Source organism: Vicia villosa, linkage group LG6, assembly GCF_029867415.1.
Source record: "Vicia villosa cultivar HV-30 ecotype Madison, WI linkage group LG6, Vvil1.0, whole genome shotgun sequence".
Classification (NCBI taxonomy): domain Eukaryota; kingdom Viridiplantae; phylum Streptophyta; class Magnoliopsida; order Fabales; family Fabaceae; genus Vicia; species Vicia villosa.
In genome coordinates this window covers 24,963,199-24,984,181 of record NC_081185.1, presented here as the reverse complement: position 1 = coordinate 24,984,181, position 20,983 = coordinate 24,963,199, and positions in this window count along the sequence as shown.

Here is a 20,983-nt window from a genome sequence, read left to right as displayed (position 1 = left end):
CAAGCAATAGATAGACATAGCTCGTCTTCATATGTAGATATTTCTCTTATCTCACCATAAACAAACAATCATTACAAACAAACAATCATTTCAAACAAATCATCATTTCAAACATTCTCCCATTTAGGACTCGTGAAAGGCATGCTCTGGCAACACGCCCAGACTCGTACAACCTTTCCCTAATTTGGTTGAGGATCTTTCATTTAAGAGGCATGTTGGCTGTCATACTTGATCAACCAAGTAGGCTCCCTTTCTTAATGAAACATTTTAGCTTTTCTGTCACTTTAAAAATGTTTGTGGTGGAATAGTAGAAATACCTCTCTGTAAAGATGATTTCATGTCTCTTTATTGTAAACAGAGATTTAATTCAAGATTCAACCTTGAGCTTCAAGCAAGGCACCAAAAATCATTAAAATCCCTAATTAGTTCCCCGAACTACATTAAGCTCTGACTTCCATTAGAGATATGTAGGCATGAGGTTCCCAAGGAATCTCAGCGAGCTAACAAAATACCAAAAATAGTCAGTTTGTCTGTCTTCTTTTCAATTCAATTTAATTCTCTCTCCTAACACAAAGGAGAAACTTTCCTAATCATTCAGCAGCAAACACAAACACATTGACACAGAGAAGGTTCCCGTAGAGTACTACGGATATGTAGGGTGCTTAAACTCTTCCCTATGTATAACCGACCCCCCGGACTCCAGAATTTCTAGTCTAGGTGAATCCCCACACTTAGCAAACTCCTAGGGTTTATTTGAGATCTTTTTCCCCTCTCCTACTCGTTAGGATAATTAAAAAGTTCGTGTGATATCGTAGGAAGAACTGAAACAAAATTCATCCCGCCCCGGGCGCATTCTCCTTCCAAATTTCACGTGAAGGGTCTAGCGTGCCGTCCTCCCAAGTGAAACGGGGAGGTAAAAAAACGACACCACAGATATCATGAGCAGTTTCTCTGTTTGTTATCTTCTCATATTCAGCATGAGAAATAGCATTCAACAATATAGTTCTAAACTTGTGATGATTCTTGAAGTCTTTCTTTTGAGCCTCACTCATGGCTTGTCTAGACACCTTTACACCTTGAGCATTTACAGGATGTGTCTAACCATCCAGCACTTGATCCCATAAGTCACCATCTTGACAAAGAAAGTAACTTTCGAGTCTATCTTTCCAGTACTCAAAGTTTTCACCATCAAAAACTGGTGGTCTATTATAGCCATTAAAACTATTTCTACCATTACCATTGTTGTTTTGTTCAGGTGTAGGAGTAGATGAAGTTGTTTCAACCATATTGACTTTGTGTTTTTCTCCCTGAATCTTTTATCTAACACGGTTAAGTGCTTGCACCTAGAACCGGCGCTCTGATGCCAATTGAAGGATAGAAAAACACTTAGAAAGGGGGGGTTTGAATAAGTGTGACTTCAAAAACTTGTAAGATAAAAAACAATTAACATAATTATTTTTATCCTGGTTCGTTGTTAACGAAACTACTCCAGTCCACCCCCTTAGAGTGATTTACCTCAACTGAGTATTTAATCCACTAATCCAACTGATTATCCACTTAGATACCCTCTAAGTCTTCTAGAGTATACAGATCACAACTTGATCACTCTAGGAAATCACCACTTAGAAAACTTCTAAGTCTTCTAGAATCTAATGATCTAACTAATCACTCTAGGAACCTTTTACAATCAATGTAAAATAATGTTTACAAGAGTATGAATTGCTTCTTATAAATCTATAATCACAACAGTGATATTTCTCTTAAGTTCTAAGCTTAACACTCACTAAATATTACAAGAGTTTGTGAGGTTGAAGATGAAGTTCGTGAGCTTTGAATTTGACAGCGTTTTGGTATTTTGCGCAAGAGTTCTCTTGTTGCTTCTGATCAGAACTTCTATATTTATAGGCGTTTGAGAAGATGACCGTTGGGTTGCATTTAATGCATTGCGTGAATAGTACAGCTTTGCATTTAATGTTTCACACTTTTGTCAACTACCTCGAGCCATGCTTTTCCTGCTTTAACTAACTTTGCCTTTTGTAGCTTCTAATGTTCCTTTTGTCAGTCAGAGATTAGACTTAATAGCTTGTCATCTTGTACTTTCTTCTGGACTCATGTTTGTGAATAACAACGTTTGAAAATCAGAGTCAACAACTTGGTGCAGAGCATCTTCTTGTCTTATTACTTTGAAGAGCTTGAGTGTGATACCATAAGAACTTCAGTGCTTCTGCTTCTGACTTCATGTTCTTCTGATTCTTCATAGTCCATGTTCTGATTCTGCTTGACCATCTTCTAATGTCTTTCCAGAGCATGTTCTGATGCAGCCATCCTGAACCTTCTGAGTCAGTGCTTCTGAGCGTTGAATTGTGCATACTCTTTATATATTTCCTAAAATGGAAAATGCAAAGGATTAGAGTACCACATTGTCTTATACAAAATTCATATATAATGTTATCATCAAAACATAGAATATTAATCAGAATAAATCTTGTTCTAACAGTGTCGATATTTTCCAATACCTCCACGTACATTTTGGATCGGGAGTCTACATTAGCTTCCATAAAACTTTGCGGGTAAGGAATCGGTGGGATATAGGGAGGAGGAATAACAATAGGTGTTTTCTTCTATACCTCTTTTACAACCTCCCTTTCAGATGGTGTTGGTGGATTTTTCTCAATCTCCATTCTTTTCTCACCAGAACTCTCCTCAACTACATTATCACTCTCCTCAATCTCATAATCACTATCCTCAATCTCATTATCACTCTCCTCAGGAATTTCAATTTGTTTTTCACTAATGGTTGCGTCCATATACTTCTCAAGTAAGTGTCCTAGAGGTTTTTGTTTAAGCAAGGAGATTTGAGTCTCTAATGCCATGTTGTGAGTCGCGAGGGACTCAACCATAGTGGTTAGTTGCCTAAGGGTTTCATTGTTTTGAAGACTTTGTTTGACAAACTCTTGGTTTTGGACGGTTTGTGTCTCTACAAAGTGCTCCATCATGGCTTCTAATCTAGAGTGACTTAGCGTCTCGTCGAAATCCTCTATTGATGTTTCGAAGTTAAGATTACGGGATTCTTGTGGTTCTTCTAAGGTATTTAGCGTTGCTTCGTTATCATAGATTCTACCCTATAGAGACTTTGTGCTTCAATGAAATCCTCCATTAAGATTTCGAGGTTGGATTTATGATAATCTTGTGGCTCCTCAAAATATTGGTTGTGGTGATCGTAGAAGAAATTCGGTTGACGATAGGTTTGGTTAGAATTACAAAATTCTTGTTGTTCCTCGAAAAGTTGGGATTGGTGATTGTAAAGGGAATTCGGTTGAGGGTAAGCTAATGTCGAATTGTAATCCCGAATTAATGTTTCGAGGTTTGGATTGTAGGTTTCTTGTGGTTCCTCGAAATGTTGAGATTGGGAGTTGTAGAGGTAATTTGGGTGAGAATGAATTGGTGGCGCAACATTGAAATTCTCCAATAGTATTTCGAGATCGGATTTATAGGATCCAGGTGATTCCTCGAAATACTGGGAGTGGGGGTTATAGAAAAAGTTTGTGTGATACATAGTAGTTAATGAAAAAGTGCCTTAGTCTATACGGTGTAACAACGAGTTACGATATCGACTTAAATAGTCCCCGACAACGGCGCCAAAAACTTGATCGCGACTTTACGTGTCTATTAGTCGGAAAACTGCAAGTGCACAGTCGTGTCGTGTAGTTTTAAAGGATATCGAATCCACAGGGACTATAAATCGATCCACCGTTATCTAAAGTTACTATGTAAAGCTAAGGCTAATGATATTTGAGTTGTTTATAAGGGGAAACTAAAATCTTAAATCTAGATAAAATATAAATGCGCGGATATCAGTATGTAGTTCGTCTAACTTAGGTGATCCGAAGTTCCATTGGCTAGACTCTTATTAAATAAAAAATCTTTACTAACTATGTCATCTAAAAATCCTCCTCTCAAACTCTCGCTCTATTGATTAAGACTACGATCCTAACTCATAATGTACGCTCTCGCCATCCCACCTAATTTAGAAACGCTTTTTGAAAATATCATAATTGATAAAATGCTCGTTTCATGAAGAGGTTATCTACTTAAATCTCCTAGTCTCAAACTCTCGCTCTGTTGACTCAGATCATGCTAGTATTCCCTAACGTACGCTCTCGCTGTCCCGTGTCGAGTTTAAAAACACTTTTTGAAAATAAATAAAATCTAATTAGTTTTAATGTGCTCTCGCTGTCCTTAAAACTAATGTTCTATGTCTACTATCTGGTTAAAGATCTCAAACTCTCGCTCTGTTGATTTTAACCTTTATTAGTTCTAAAATCTCAAACTTTCGCTCTGTTGATTTTAGAACTTTAGCAAATTAAATTAGACATAAAACCAGAAACGAGTGATCTTTAATAAAACATATTTAAGCCAACTTATTTCGGATCCCTTCGGTTAAATTACTTTACATACCGACATCTAAATAAATTAGCCAGACATATTAATATGGTTAAACATGCATAAATAGATTTGGTTCATAATTTTAGGCATATTAATTGGCATACAATATATCATGCAAAGGAATATAATTAAAGCAGTAAATAAGAAACCTGAATAATATAAATCTGAAATAAAAATCTTGAATCTTGGAGTACTTGAACTTCCACCACAAGTTGGTTGGATCGTTCTTCAAATATTATTCAGCAGGAATTAAAACAAGGAAATTAAAAACCAAATCTAACGTAAGGTTAGACCTGTTAAAGGTTCACAACAATTTCCGGTGTAGAAATTGTTGCGAGAAAAGATGAACGAAAAATAGAAACAAATGCTGGAATTAAAATTGCTGGAATGAAAAGAATAATACTGAACGAGAAATTGTGGCTGGGACTAAAGCATGGTCCAACCCCCTTTTACATGAATATTCAACTCTTTTTATAGTGTTATTGTGGTAATTTCTCCTTCTAACTGGTCCCCCTATTTCTCCTCAAATGTAGCATATTAATTGACTTGGTTCGTGGAGTTGAACGTGTGAAATTGGGAAAAACGGGTCTTCATAAGTGGAGACGCGCGTCTCCTATGGCAAATAAAACGGAGACGTGCACCTAAAATACAGGAGACGTGGCCCCCTATTTTGTAGGAGACGGGTGTCTCCCCCTTTTGCTTACAGCTACATCACAAATCACATAATATATATAAAAAGTGACGTTGTCACTTCATTTTATATATATATATATATATATATATATATATATATATATATATATATATATATATATATATATATATATATATATATATAATATATAAATGAACCATGGGGCCACTTATATATATATATATATATATATATATATATATATATATATATATATATATATATATATATATATATATATATATATTTATATATATTTATATATTTATATATATTTATATATTTATATATATTTATCCATTTCTTCTCCTTTTTACTCCTTTTCTTCGGGGAGCCTCGTAAACATTAAATTCCTGAAACACATTAAAATACCAGCGTAATACCAACATAAAACAACATAATTAAAATAAAATAGTGAAATAATCTATGTAAATCAAGTCAAATATGTGATACATTTTCACGTTATCACATGTCTATGCTAATGGTGAAGGAATTGGATTTGATTGAACAATTCAGAGACTTGAGTTTGGTGTGTGAAGATACTCCTAATGGTGTTAAATTGGGTATGCTAAAGCTAACTAGCAGTATTCTTGAAGAGATCAAAGGGGGTCAGAAAGCAGATGTTGAGTTGATCGATAAGTTGACTTTGATCAACCAAGGTAAAGGCGATAAATTCAGAGTTGACGAGAATGGTATAATGAGGTTTGGTGATAGAGTTTGTGTTCCTGATATTGCTGAACTCCAAAAGAGTATTCTAGAGGAAGGACATCGTAGCGGATTAAGTATTCATCTTAGTGCTACCAAGATGTATCATGATTTGAAAAAGCTGTTTTGGTGGCCTGGAATGAAGAAAGAAATTGCTGAATTTGTGTATTCTTGTTTGACATGTCAGAAGTCAAAAATTGAGCATCAGAAGCCATCTGGGTATATGCAACTGATGTTTATTCCTGAGTGGAAGTGGGATAGTATATCAATGGATTTCGTTTCTAGTTTGCCGAGAACTGTTAAGAATTGTGAAGCTATCTGGATTGTTGTGGACAGGTTGACAAAGTCTGCACATTTTATACCAGTAAGAATGGATTATTAGATGGAGAAACTGGCTCAATTGTATATTGAGAAGATAGTTAGTCTACATGGTATTCCTTCGAGTATCGTGTCTGACAGAGATCCGAGATTTACATCTAAGTTTTGGGAAGGTTTGCAGAAGGCTTTGGGTACTAAGCTGAGATTGAGTTCCGCTTATCATCCGCAGACAGATGGACAAACTGAGAGGACAATTCAATCGTTGGAGGATTTTTTGCGTGCTTGTGTACTAGAAAAAGGAGGTGCTTGGGATAGTTATCTGCCTTTGATTGAGTTTACCTACAACAATAGTTATCATTCGAGCATTGGTATGGCTCCGTTTGAAGCTTTGTATGGTAGAAGATGTCGAACACCGTTATGTTGGTATGAATCTGGTGAAAGTGGTGTGATCGGGCCAGAAATTGTGCAACAAACTACGAAAAAGATTAAAGTGATTCAGGAGAAGATGAAAGCTTCTCAAAGTCGTCAGAAGAGTTATCACGACAAGAGAATGAAGACACTCGAGTTTCGGGAGGGAGATCATGTGTTTATAAGAGTTACTCCTATGACGGGTATTGGTCGGGCGCTGAAGTCTAAGAAGTTGACGCCGCGTTTCATCGGTCCGTTTTAGATTTCTAAAAAAGTAGGAGAAGTATCCTATCGTATTGTTTTACCATCGATGCTTGCAAATTTGCATGATGTATTTCATGTGTCTTAGTTGAGGAAATACGTCACGGATCCGTCTCATGTGATCTAGATAGATGATGTACAGGTGAAAGATAACTTAACCATTGAGGCTTTACCTGTGAGGATTGAAGATCGAAAGTTGAAGCAGTTATGTGGTAAAGAGATATCTTTGGTTAGAGTGGCTTGGGGAGGACCAGCTGATGAGAATGTCACCTGGGAGCTGGAAAGTCAGATGAAGGATTCCTATCCGGAACTTTTTACCTGAGGTATGTTTTCGAGGACAAAAACTCTTTTAGTGGGGGAGAGTTGTAACACCCTATAATTTTAATTTTTAATTTATTTGGTATTTAAATCAATAATTAGAATTATTTGTCGTTTTGGAAATTATTTGTAAAGTTCGGTGTAAGCCATTGGACCATGTGTGGCATTAGTAAGGAAGGGGGTGTTATACTAGTAAAGCCTTTTTACTAATTAGAATCTTTTTCACAAAAGTAAGGAAATTGGGAGAAAGGAAAAAGGAACGTGAAAAGCAGAGCAGAAGAGACGAGAGATTGGGAAGCTGATACGTGAAGAGGAACTGTAGAGGGAGAGACCTATCAAGAATTTCGACTAAGGTAAGGGGGGACTCTCCGGTTAGCATCTATTATCGCATTCTTAGATGATAATATTGATTAGGGGTGTTGTTTGAGTCAATTGGATTGTATGTTAGGTTAGGGATGTTATAATTGATGAAATTGCATGAATTGTTGGAATAATAATGTGTTATTTTGATGTATGATGATGTATAATGATGTAATTTGTGATTGTATGAATGTAACTGGTGTTCAGAGTCGATTTTGGGGCTTGAATGTGTGAAATCGCAGGGTCTTTCGCAGACCTGAGAATCTGCGAAATCGCAGGTCCGCTAAGCGGGGGGGTCCGCTAAGCAGAGGGTCACTAGTGGTCCGATCAGTGGAGGTCTGAAGGAAGTTCGCTTCTGCCTCACGTCGCTAGTGGTCCGCTGAGCGGACCTTGCTGTGCAGAAAATTGTCCAAACTTGAAAATGATGTATCTTTTGAACCGTTGGCCTGCTTTGAGTGCCGTTTTGAGTATGATGAACCTCATAACATAACCTATGCGTTTAAATGAAGAAATGAGGTGTAACTTTTGATTATTAATGAATCATGATTTATTGCTTGGTGAATGATGTATTGTGCATATATGTGATAAAATGTGATAATACATGCTATGTTGAAGCAATAAGCATGTGATGATTTATTGGTTGTTTGACGATGATGATTAGATAATATTTGAATGATGTTAACATATGTAAACATGCTTGATGATGATTGGGTATTGGATGATGTTACTCATTGACTTGACGATGGTATAAGTATGTTCATATATGTTTGCATTCATTCATAATCATTTGTTGGGGTTGTATCCATGATGATGTATTGGATCAGTGAAGGGCATGATTACCATTGTGTGGAATCTATGCCGGAAGGGCCGTATCTTAACGATGTTGGATCGGTTGGTGGGTTATTCCCATTGATGATGTTTGGTACCACATGCATAGTGTCAGTCATTACATATGCATGATTTTCATAACATGATTGAATGTGTTTCAGTGTTATGAATTGATGATGTGTTAGTTATGTGTTTGTTGAAATTGTCTGAATATGATACAATTGGGTGAATGATATAACTATGATATGTTATTATTTATGATGCAATAATATTTGTTAATTGCGATGAGACTCACCCTTACATGTTGTTATTTTCAGATTGAGGTAGCGGCTTTCCGACTTGGTGAGGATTAGCTCATGAGTCAGTGCATTTTAGTTAGCATCAGGTGTCATGCTCTGATATAGTGTAACACTGGGGAACGTGATGTTTTGAGTTTATATTTTATTACTCTAATTGTTTGTTTTGAGTTTGAAAGAATAAAGTTTTAAAAGATGTCAAACTCATCTGTATGATTTAAATTCCGCTGTGTTGGCATGAATTGTTATGTATTATGATGAATTCCTCAGTGAACGCATGGCAATGACATTTGATATTGGTTTTTAATTATGAATTGTGGCACCGTTGTTTTCATGTTACTCTGAAATCTTTATTTAATTGCCGCGGGGTTTAGAAGGGTGTTACAGTCCATAAGAAGGATGGAGGTACATCGACCAAGACCTAAACAAGCAAATTCTCGGGTTTTGGGATTGCAAGAAAATCGAGGGAACCGCAAATAAAATCTTCTCTTTAGCCATAACTGCTACAATAGGATATTTTGACGTCTCCCGAGTCCTTATCAGCGGTGGTAGCTCATGTGACATACTATACTCAAAGCTATTTGAGAATATGGCCCTTGAGAGGGGAAATTTAGGTTGTACAAAGAGTCATACTTAGAGGTGTTCAACTATACGACAACCTGCTCATGGGGGTATATCGAGTTGATGATTTCTATAAGTGAGGGGAGGAACGTCCGAACTATGAGCTCTTAGTTCCTTTTGATCCCTTGCAAAAGTGTTTATAACTGCATTCTTGTCAATAACTTTGCAGCCACCCAGGACGTTGTGGCCTCGCCATCCACCTCAAGATCAAATTTCATAACCTTCATGGTAAATCGGTCACAGTCAATAAACTTGTTAAAATCGTGATTTAAAAACTAAGCTCTATAGATTTCAAGTTTCTAGGTCATCATTTCATGTTAAATAGCAGGTGAAAATCATTTTTGTAAAATCGTATTTTATGAAGATTTTAAATTATTTAAATCACTTTGAAATTGGTAAATCTTTGGATTTTACACTTTGACCTGATTTTACCTTTTTTATCCAATTTTTAAAAGCACATTTTAAAGTTTTCCCCGTGAAAACTTCTCTCACGCTTTTTAATTTTATTCACATTCATATATTGGCTATAGTATTGAAGAACCTTTATCATCTAGATATGAATTTAATTCTTTTATAATATCCTACTGTATATGAATTTTTCAATACATTAGGATATTAAATTCTTTTATAATATCTATATATGAATTTAATTATATTATATTCCCCCATGAAAATTTCAATTCTTTTATAACATCATCTTCATTATTGTCACACAAGAGCTTTTCACTATTATCAAAACTTGATTACAATTTATTTAGACACACCAGTCTAAGACTTCCTGCTCAATTTCTCCAGAAAGATACTTTTTTTCCTAAACCACTATTTAGGACTTCCTTTCTCAACCACACTAGAAAGAGACTTCCTTGTCTAAGCAATTGTTTAGGACTTCGTTGCTCAATCACACTAGAAAGAGACTTCCTTGCCTAAACCAACTGTGCAAGACTTCATTGCTCAAACACTAAGCCTGAGAATTTTACAAATTCTAAATAACATGTTTAGGACTACAACAAGATGTATGTAATATACAATTAGAGTTACAAACAATACAACACACACAAAGACCTTGGTTCTTGAGATTTCTAAGATATACAAGTGTTAGAAACTTTCAAGACTATGTGCAGCCACAATAACTATGTATTAAAGCTAAGAGCACAAAACAATTATTGTTCTTGTTATGTCTTCTTGTTGTATGATCTTGTTACTTATTTTTAATCTTCAGATCCTTTTATAAAGGGAACAAAAGAGACATTGAAAGCTCGCTTGCACACGTGTATTTGTTGAAGAAGAAATTTCCAAGAGAGAGACGTTGGAGTTGGTACGATGAGGGTCTTCATCTTCTGAATAATTTCTTTATCCATTGTGTCTTTCTCAAGTAAGGCGTTCATAGGCAAGATGGAGTAGGCTGGAGAAATCATGCCAAGTTGCCTTGAGCCTTATGCTAAAATCTCTAGTTGACTTTCTCCATAACTCTAGCAGTTTGATAAGATAGAGCTGCTTTTGCACAGACTACGAACAAGTGAGTGTTTGTACTATGTTTCCAGCAAGGCACTTAATTCTCCATTTTGAATATCAAAGACTGAGTCAATTTTGGCACTGAGGTTCTATTTGAAAATCATATTATGCTTTAATAGAATATGAATTGCTTCTTATTTATAATCAACTTAACTTTGTTAGAATCTAGTTAAATACCAACTTAATGATCCTGCACACTTAAGCAAATGTTAGTAAACCCTATTATTCTTTAAGTACTTTGTTATCATCAAAACCCAAGGAGTATGAACATGTTTTTTTCCATCAATCTCCCCCTTTTTGATAATAACAAACATAAGTATTTTGAGAACAATGGGTGGTTAGTTTAAACAACTTGACAACATCAGAGTCTAAGGTTTGTAAGCTCCCCCTGAGTTTAACAGTCCATAGGTTGAGGTTTGTAAGCATCCCCTAAGTTCTATCCAAGTTTTTAAACTTGTTTTAATATCTTGACAACTCCAGAGCATGAGATTTATAAGCTCTCTTTGAGTCTGATAGTTCATAGGTTAAGGTTTGTAAGCTCCCCCTAAGTTCTATTCAAGTTATTAAAATTTTATGATGATAAAAAATCCTTTAAAGTTAGTCATTTTCATTTTAGTTTAAAATGAATTTATGTGTTTTAAAGATTCCTTTTAAAAAAATTCTTTTAAGAAGGGAAGTACGTTTTTTGTAATACCTTCAGTTGATATTTTCTTTTCTTTGTTTTATCTTTTTGTTGATGACAAAGGGGAGAAAATCACATGATATATTTAAGAAGAGTGTGTGAAATATTTAAGGAGAGATTGATGCATTTGGAATGCATCTGAACCTGAATTCTCATAAGATTTTTAGTTACTTAAATTCTTAATGAATTTATTTATCTTGAGTTTAATGATAAACTTAATTAACTAAGAAAGGACTTAAGGAGAACTTACAAACCTTACCTTAATAAATTTTTTAACTCGGGGGGAGCTTACAAACCTCAAACTCTGATGTTAGACTGCATTAATTAAGTTATAAAGATTAAATTAACATAGATAATGAATTAAGGAGAGCTTACAAACCTTATATTAACGAACTATCAGACTTAAGGGGAGCTTACAAACCTCACCTTAATGGACTGTCTAACTTAGGGGGATTACAAACCTCAAACTCTAATGTTAGATTATGTTAATTAAATCATCAACCATTGTTCTTAAATACATGTGTTTGTCATCATCAAAATGGGGGAGATTGTTGGAACAAGATTTGTTCAGACCCTTAAAAGGTTTTGATGATAATAAAGTATTTAAAGAACAATAGGGTTTTACTAATAGTTGTTTTAGTGTGCAGGATCAAAAGACATAACCTTGATATAAATCAAGATAATCACCTTGAAGAATCATTAAGAGAGATGCAAAGTTGTTAATAATATGAAGGATCTGAACTAAGCTTTCATGCTCTGAAGAAGTCAAACTCAAGTCTCTCAGATGTTGTGCTGAAGCTTACTTGGAATTCTAAAAGCCAAAAATGTCTGAAGACTTGAGTCATTTGAAGCAAGCAGACGTTGTCATGACTCTGCAACTTCTGAACAAGCTTCATCAACAGTTCTAAAGTCTCTGCTTCAAAGGATTATTGTCTGTGTCAAGTCAACAACTCTAAAAGTGTTCATCCATATTAGTTATGATCAAGAATCTGATAAAGGCAAGCTCAAAATTTGTGTATTCAAGACTCTATAGTTTCATTATAACCAGGTTTTCTAAAGACATACTCTAACATCTGATCAAGCTTTAACTAATTCTATAAAAAGCCTCTGATTTAGAAAGTTAAGTATATTATATAACAATGACTCTACTCAAGCTTCAACAAACGTCTACAAAAAGTCTATAGTCAGAAGTTATCTAAAGAAGATCTCGTGACAACGTACGACTACTTTATCTCTAATCAAGAAAGTAAAATTGTTAGGATCCCGTCTCTTAAGTTGTCCTGCAAACTCTACTCTGGTTATCTCAACGTCTTTATGCTAGATGTACTTAAACTTCACTTTACGTGTTCTAGCTAAATACCTTCAATTTCTACTTATACTATGAGTAGTTTCAACCTTCAATAACTACTTGTATTGTGGGTAGTTTCAATCTTCAACGGGTACTTGTACTATGAGTAGTTTCAATCTTCAAACGGATCTATTTCCAGATTCTATAAATAAAAAAGAAAATTGAAGAAGAAGATATGTGTGTTTAAGACTAAGTACACTAGAATGTGACACTGGAACACACAATGAGAGTTGAGAGAAAAATTGTGTGTTACACATAAAACACAGAAGAAGAAGAATGTTACACTAGAATGTTACACAGAATGGTACAGAGAAAACACAGATAAGAAAAACACTAAAAAGAAGAAGAATTCTAACTATAAGGTTTATTGTGTGTTAAAGAAAGAGAGCAGAGTGAGACATATTCGCATATGACTAAGAGAGTCAAAAGAAAGAATATGTGAATATAACCAACAGAACAAGGAACTACAAATGAAGATCATTTGTGTAGAAGAAAAAGAGAAAGAGTGAAGATTTCATTCTTATACACTTAGGAGTGTAGCAGTGAAAAATTGAGACTGAGCCATTGATTTGACTCAAATCGTATTTTAGTGAAAGTCGTCACCGAGCTCTATTGTATCCAAAGGAAATGGGAAAAGAACGAAGTAAAACCCATATAAGTTTTTAAAACAAAACTAATAAAATAAACAGAGATCTTAGGTTCGGGGTTGGTTATACAAAGGGAAGGTGTTAGCACCCTATGTATCTATAGTACTCAAGAGGAACCTCTTTGAAATATGTATGTCAAATTTTATTGTTTGTTATACTTGTTTGTGAAAAGAATGGTATGGTGAGAAAATAATTTTATTTTGCTCGACAAGACATCGCATCTTGTGCCTACATACCCCTTTTGTGCAATAGGAAAGTCAGAGCATTTGTAGTTCCGATTAAAAGGAAAAAGGCCAAAGTGGCAAAATGTTTTTACGTGCTAAATTTAGAAATACAAAGCATGTTTTTGAATTTCTAAGATTTAGAAATGCAGAGAAAGTTTTTAAAAGGGGGCTAAGCTTTAGCAATGCAAAGCAAGAATTTGAAATGCTAGGTTTTAGAATTACAAAGCATGGTTAAAAATGGCTAAGCTTTAGAAATGCAAAGCAGGATTTAAAAGGGGGCTGAGCTTTAGAAATGCAAAGCAAGGGTTTAGGTGTTAATTTTAGAAGTACAAAGCAAAAGTAAATGAAAGAAAATAGGTGAGTACCTCGACAATTTTAGTCAGTACTATCTCATTCCTTTGGATTGGTGACATAAGAAATATCAATGAGGAATCAAGCAAGCATCAATGGTAATCATATCAAGTATTATGTGTGAGATATGGTATATGTATCATGAACACAATCAAAGTTTATCAAGTATAAACAAATTCAATCCATCACATGGATATGGTAATATCTAAGGGGAAACCCTTAAAGAGTCATCAATATGACTCAAAGATAAATAAGTGTTAATCAAACAAAGATGTAAATATATTCACAAGTAGAATTAAGTATATAAAATTCATGAGTAAAAGAGAAGACATACTGTAGCGGTGAAATTGGTGAGACTAGAGTCATGGGAAAACTTAGCTCATTTTAAACAGAGTCGCCACCACGCTTTATTGTTTCCAAAAAGGAATGGGTGAAAGAGCGAATAAAACCCACAAAAATTTTTAAAATCAAAACTAATAAACTTATCAGAGTTCATGCTACGGAGGGTTTGTTATACAAGGGGAAGATTTTAAGCACCCCTCATATCCATAGTACTCCATGGGAACCTCTTTGTTTTTGTGTTATTATCTTTTGTTTATGAATAACCTTTTTTGTGAAAATCCTATGTGAAAAACTTGTTTGAAATAGAGGGTGGGGATGGGAAGAGAAGTTTTTCAAAGTGAGCTCGATAAGACATCGCATCTTAGGCCTACATACCCCTTTAACAATAGGGAAGTCAGAGCTTCTTTAGTTCCTCTTTAAAAAAGGAAAAGGGGGGGCCAAAGTGGCCAAAATCTTTTTGGGTGTGAGCTTTAAAATACTCACAAGTTTTTTTTAAAAGAGGGTTAAGCTTTAAAATACTTAACAAGTTTAAAAGAATATTAGGCTTTAAAATACCTAATAAGTTTAAAAGGTTAAGTTTTAAAATACTTAACAATTTTGAAAAGGGAATTAGGTTTAAAAATACCTAATAAGTTTTAAAAGGTTAAGCTTTAAAGTACTTAACAAATTTTAAAACAAATAAAAAAGGACCAAGCTTTAAAATACAAGGTCAATGGGTTAAGAGAAGTTTCACCAAGAATAATTCATCTCTTAACACCGAGGTTTAAAAAACAAGATCAATGGATCAAGAATAGTTTCACCGGGAATAATTCTATTCTCAATACCAAGGTTTCAAAACAAAGGGGGTTTGGTTAAGCTTTAACAATACTAAACCATAAACAAGTGAAAAGATTTAAAATACTTAACACAAACATAAAAGAGATTGGAAAAGAATTTAAGTACCTTGACAATTTAGTCCATACATTCCCATCCATTTGGACAAAATAACAAACTTAAGAAATTAACAATGAATACCTCAAGTGTGTGGGTGCAAACAAACATGTGAGTATGATAATCAACAAAGATAATGGATATTTAAATATAAGCCCTTGGATTCAAATCATGTATGAATGATGAATGATTAATGTAATGATTAAACATTGGGTTAGATAAACAAAATAATAACAAGTACCAAATCACATGGATGTAAAATCAACAATTATGTACAAAGATAAGGTTTGACATTTATGTACAAAGCATGGATTATAAAATCAACAATTGTGTACAAAGGTAAACATGGATAAACAAAAATCAACATGTTGCAAATTTTTTTTGTTAGGGTTTTAAACCTAAGGGATTTTCAAATTTGGGTTTTAGAAGTTAGGGTTTTGAAACATACCTAATTAATTTTAATTTTTAAATACCAATTTCTTTAAGAGAAATGGTCTAAGGGTACATAGATAAGTGAAAGACACTCTAGCCTATCCCTAAATAAATATTAACAAACATTCATAAAATTCTATAAAAGGAACAATCAAAATAAAACAATTTTTAGTTGATTTTTTAAACATAAAAGAACATGTTTTTGATTAATTTTTAAATAATGATAAATAAAATATTTTTGAGATTTTTTAACATGGTATTAAAATACACTAATTAAATAAACAGACAAAAAAAGAAGGGATTAAAAAGGTTAATTTACCTATTTTTGGTGATTTTTCAAAGTTTATGAAGAAACTAAAGAAACAAGTGATAAAAAAAATAAGAAATGGTCCTCACAAGGCTTGAACTAAGGACCTTCACCATTGCAACAAAAAACTTAACCACTGGGCCAAGCGCGCTCTCTAATCAGTAGGCCCATCCCATTTCATTACATACTAAATCAAGTTAGAAATTTTAAAAATAAAAAAGGAACAAAAGGTCTGGGGCGAGGGGGGTTCGAACCCCAGACCTAAGGGGCCAGGTAGCGCTTTAAGGGGCAAGGGAGTAACCAAGTGAGCTGTAACGATGTAGTCGTTACTGAATCAACTCCAATTGATTTTATTTTAAACTTAGACCTAAATGAAAATTTATGAACTTCATCTTCTTCACTGAAACAACATCAATGGCGCCAAGAACAAAAATTCAAACTTTTGCAAAACTTAAACATTTTTGACAAAACAAAACACTAACATGATCAGCAAGGAAGCACGAATTCAACCATGTCATTAACATAAATTTAAATTTACTCAAACTCACGAATTTTCCAAAAATGAGTATGAACCCTAAAAATCAAATTTAAAATTAAACTCTGGAATTAAACAATCAAGCCCTAAAACGTTAGGGCTATTAATCCCTACATGATTCTAAACAGAATAGGAACAAGTTTCAATCAATTTGATGCTTAAACAAGTATGCACTAATTCAAGAAAGTTACCTCTGAAAATGAATTCGTGTAGCACAATTTAGAGGACCCGGGAGTGTATCAAGGATCTGGACACCTTCTATGAACCTCAGGGAAGCTTTTGGAATGCTCAAAAGTTCTTGGAAATGCATGCAACTAAGAACACGATTTCACCTTGAACCTAAAAAAGTTATGGTGAGTACACTATGAAAATGGTGTTACAGATCAAATGCAGGTGTTTGGATAGCTTCTATATGATGTTTAGAAGCTATCTAAACCATAAAGCCTCAAAACACACGAGTGAAATTGATTTTTGCAAGTTTGAGTTCAAAGGTTCTTTAATGGAAAATTTGAAAGGTGACTTTTGGTTATGGGCTCTTGGCAAGTGTTTAGAGGTATGGTACAGCTTCTATATGATTATTAGAAGTTGTTTCGGGGGTTAACTTGACTTGGAAGTGTTTGGTTTGAAAAATGGCAAGTTAAGACCTTAAAAAGACCTTTAATGGAGGTTGAAAAGTGATTTTTGATTAGAGGCCTTTTAGTAGGTTAAATAAGGTATGGACAACTTCCAAATGGTATTTAGAAGTTGTTTAAACTCTTGTTTGACACCCAGAACTTGTGGAACTCAAAATGACTCTTAAAATGCAAAGGTAAGAAAAGAGAGAATTTCAAGTTGATAGGTCACTTGGAGAATTCTGGTGTAAATGATCCAAGAGGCAAGGTCCTCTATTTATAGGGGAAATTAGGGTTTGTGGATGGCAAAAGTTCAGAGTTTTAAGTTCACATGTGACTTGTGTACCATCTTGGTTGTTTGTGAAGAAAAGAGAAAATTGTGTTTCCAATGGTACGGTACAAGCTCAAGCATGCTTCTATGACTTTATTCTGAGTTTGGGGAGATTTCTTGTGATGTTTAATTTGCTTTTGGTGCAGAGGAGACATGGGAGAGGCTCAAGGAGAGTGGACTTTGTGCATAAAGCCTCTTTATCAAAATGGAAGTGTTATTTTTATGCCATTAATGGAATGATCACTTGGATAATGTCTTAAACACTTGGATTATAGCTCAAACGCAAGTGTAATCTTCTTATTATGGTGATTTGAACAAGTTATATGGGCTGCAAGAAAGGAATCTTTGCATTTGAAATGGTTTTGGTTCATAACTTCTTCATTTTCTTCATGTTCTTCTTCATTTTCAAGTGTTCATGGTGCCATATTGACAAAATCATATCTCATGAATGGAGCCATGGATTTTCATGCTACTTAGCTCTTTAGAAAGCCCTTGCTACATACTTCAAATGAGTAGTTGAAAGTTTCCTCAAACTCTTTGGATCATTGAGAAAAATGGCCATAAAGTTAAGAAAAAATCCAAGTAAAACACTTGAAAAAATTTCTAAGTCTTTGAAAATTATCTTCTTAATTCTATATCTCTCAAAATAATCATTTTTTTGCAAAAAGTTCCAATTTGATAAGTTGTTTATTTTGCCAAGATCTACAACTTTCATGTTGGGAGATTTTTTAGTGTGTAAGCAAAATTTGGAGATCCATGAATTAGGTCAAAATACACTTAAAAATCCCTAATTTGACTTTTGTTGACTTTTTTATTCTTGATGAATCCTTTGAATTTTCTTTGACCAAATTTCTTCAATATCCATATGATGATGATTTGGATCTTTAAAATTCCATGGTTGACTATTTTTCTCAAAAGTCAAAGGTTGATTTGCACAGTTGACTTTTTCCAAATGAACTGCAGTTTTGTGATTTCCCAATGAATCAAGCTCTCTTCTTCAAATGAATGATATGAATGGACTATAATGTTGATTTGGATGCCATTGAATCATATTTTGAGTCTTGGAACTATCTCCGGATTAAAAGTCAACCCTCCATAGAAATTAGGTCAAAAACCCTACTTGGAGCTTCTGATGAACTTGAAGGTGATTGATCTTGCATTGACCCATCTTTGGACCTTGGTATTGATTGGAGAACCCTTTGAATCATGGAAGAATGCTGAATTCATTTGTGGGCCTCAAAACCCTAATTTGCTTAGCATCTTCTTGATCAGTCTCTTGTCTTGGGACACAAGCAACAAACAAATTTTTTGTATTTTTTGGGTTAATAAAGATAAATGCATGATGATAATGATGACAATGATGATCCTAGTATTTAGGCTATGGTGGGATCTCAGTGGTCAAAAATTAGGGTGCAACATATACCTCAACAAAGCCAAGCATCAAGATCATAATCATATCAAGTATGTATGGACATGGATGTGTATGAACGTGTGAGCAAGTGTATGTAGACATGATAACCTCATGATGAATGTGTCAAATATATAATAATGATAATAATCAACAAGGCAAGTCAAACTTAAACATGTTATCATGGTAGACAAGTACTCAAGCAAATACATGGATGAGTCATAAAGTCAAGTAAGGTATGGTCAAAGGATATGAAAATGTGGGCATGTGGACATGTGATCAATCATCAACATGAATATCAAACCAATCAAGACAAATAAATTTATACAAAGAATATATGTACATATGATAGAAATAATTATGTATATGTGAGCTAAACAAGATATGAGTATCAAATGAACAATCATGAATAATCATTAATTGAGGATATCATATCAATATGTACCAAGTATGTGAACATGGTGAGATCAAACAAACATTTGTTCATGGTAATCATACTTAAACATACATGGTTAAATCACAAAGAATATAGCAAGGTTAAAATGGTATAAACAAGTATGAACATCAAGGTATGGCTTCAAATTTAGGTCAAGATCATTCATGATTAGGGTTTAGAAAAATTAGAGTTTTCAAAGTTAAGTTCATATTTAATGAACTCTTAACCATTTAAAAGAATAATTCATGGTATAAAAAAAATAAAAAACAAAGTTTGATTTGAATAAGATGGTGTTAATATTAACAAGACATCAAGAAAGATTGATTTAATCAAGGTATAAAGTCAAACAAAATTATTAAGAAAGAAAACATTTTTAATGGTTTTTAAATATATTATATATATACTAAATAAAAAATAAATATTTTATGATTTTATATGTTGAAGAGAAATAAATAAGTAATCAAGGTTGATAAAAAATAAAATAAAAAAGATTTATAAAAGAAATTAAAAGAGAATTAAAATGATGAATAAAATGATTAAAAAAAAGTGATAAAATTTAATGAGGCCAGGGAGGTTTGAACTCAGGTCACTAAGGTTGCCAACCTAAAACTATACCACTGAGCCAACACGCGCTAATGATAACAAAGTGCATCCAGTTCAATATATTTTAAAACCAGTGCTAAGTGTATAAAATATAAATAGTGCAAAAAGGTCTGGGGCGAGGGGGATTCGATTCGAACCCCATACCCAAAGGTGACAAGCGCGCGCTCTTAACCACTAGGGTGGTGATACATCCAATGTTTAAAATGCATTCAACATATTATATTTTAAACATGCTTCTGAATGCAAATTTTAGCGCAAAACAACTTCATCTCCAGTCTCACGACCTCGACGATGGAGGTTTCTCAAAACTCAACCAAATGCAAAAGTATAAACATCAAAGTTGCTCATAATTCCATCACGGATTCAGAAATGTAAATAACATAAAATTATATTATGTGTAGCTCTTTAATTTCCCAGAGACATTCAAGAACCCTAGAATTTCAAAACAAAATTACATGACATACATGAACAACCAATACCAGATTGCTTAGGGTTTTATTCCTCACATCATAAAAAATAGAATGGTATTGAGAAATGCTAAAAATGATGCTTCTAACTATGAATTCAAGAAATGAAAAATTACCTCTGAAATGAGAAATGGTTCTTGGTGTTAGAGCATTTCTGGAGATGGCTTGATGATCCCTACATCTTCAGTAATGTCCTAGGAACATGTTGTAATTCTTATTTTGCTTTGATAATGCCGCAATCCTTTTGATCACCTCATGTTGCAACTTTGAAAAAGTGAGTTTTGGAGATGTTGATCAAGGGCTTACAAATTCAATTTGATGATTACAATTGCTTCTATATGAAGGAGTGAAAAACACTTAGAAAGGGGGGATTGAATAAAGGTTGTTTCTTTTTGGCAGATAAAAATAATGAACACAATTATTTTTATCCTGGTTCATTTGAACTCAAACTACCTCCAGTCCACCCTCACATGTGATTTACCTCCACTAAGGATTTAATCTAGTAATAAAAAATGATTACAATGCTTCTCCACTTAGATCAACCTCTAAGTCTTCTTGAGTC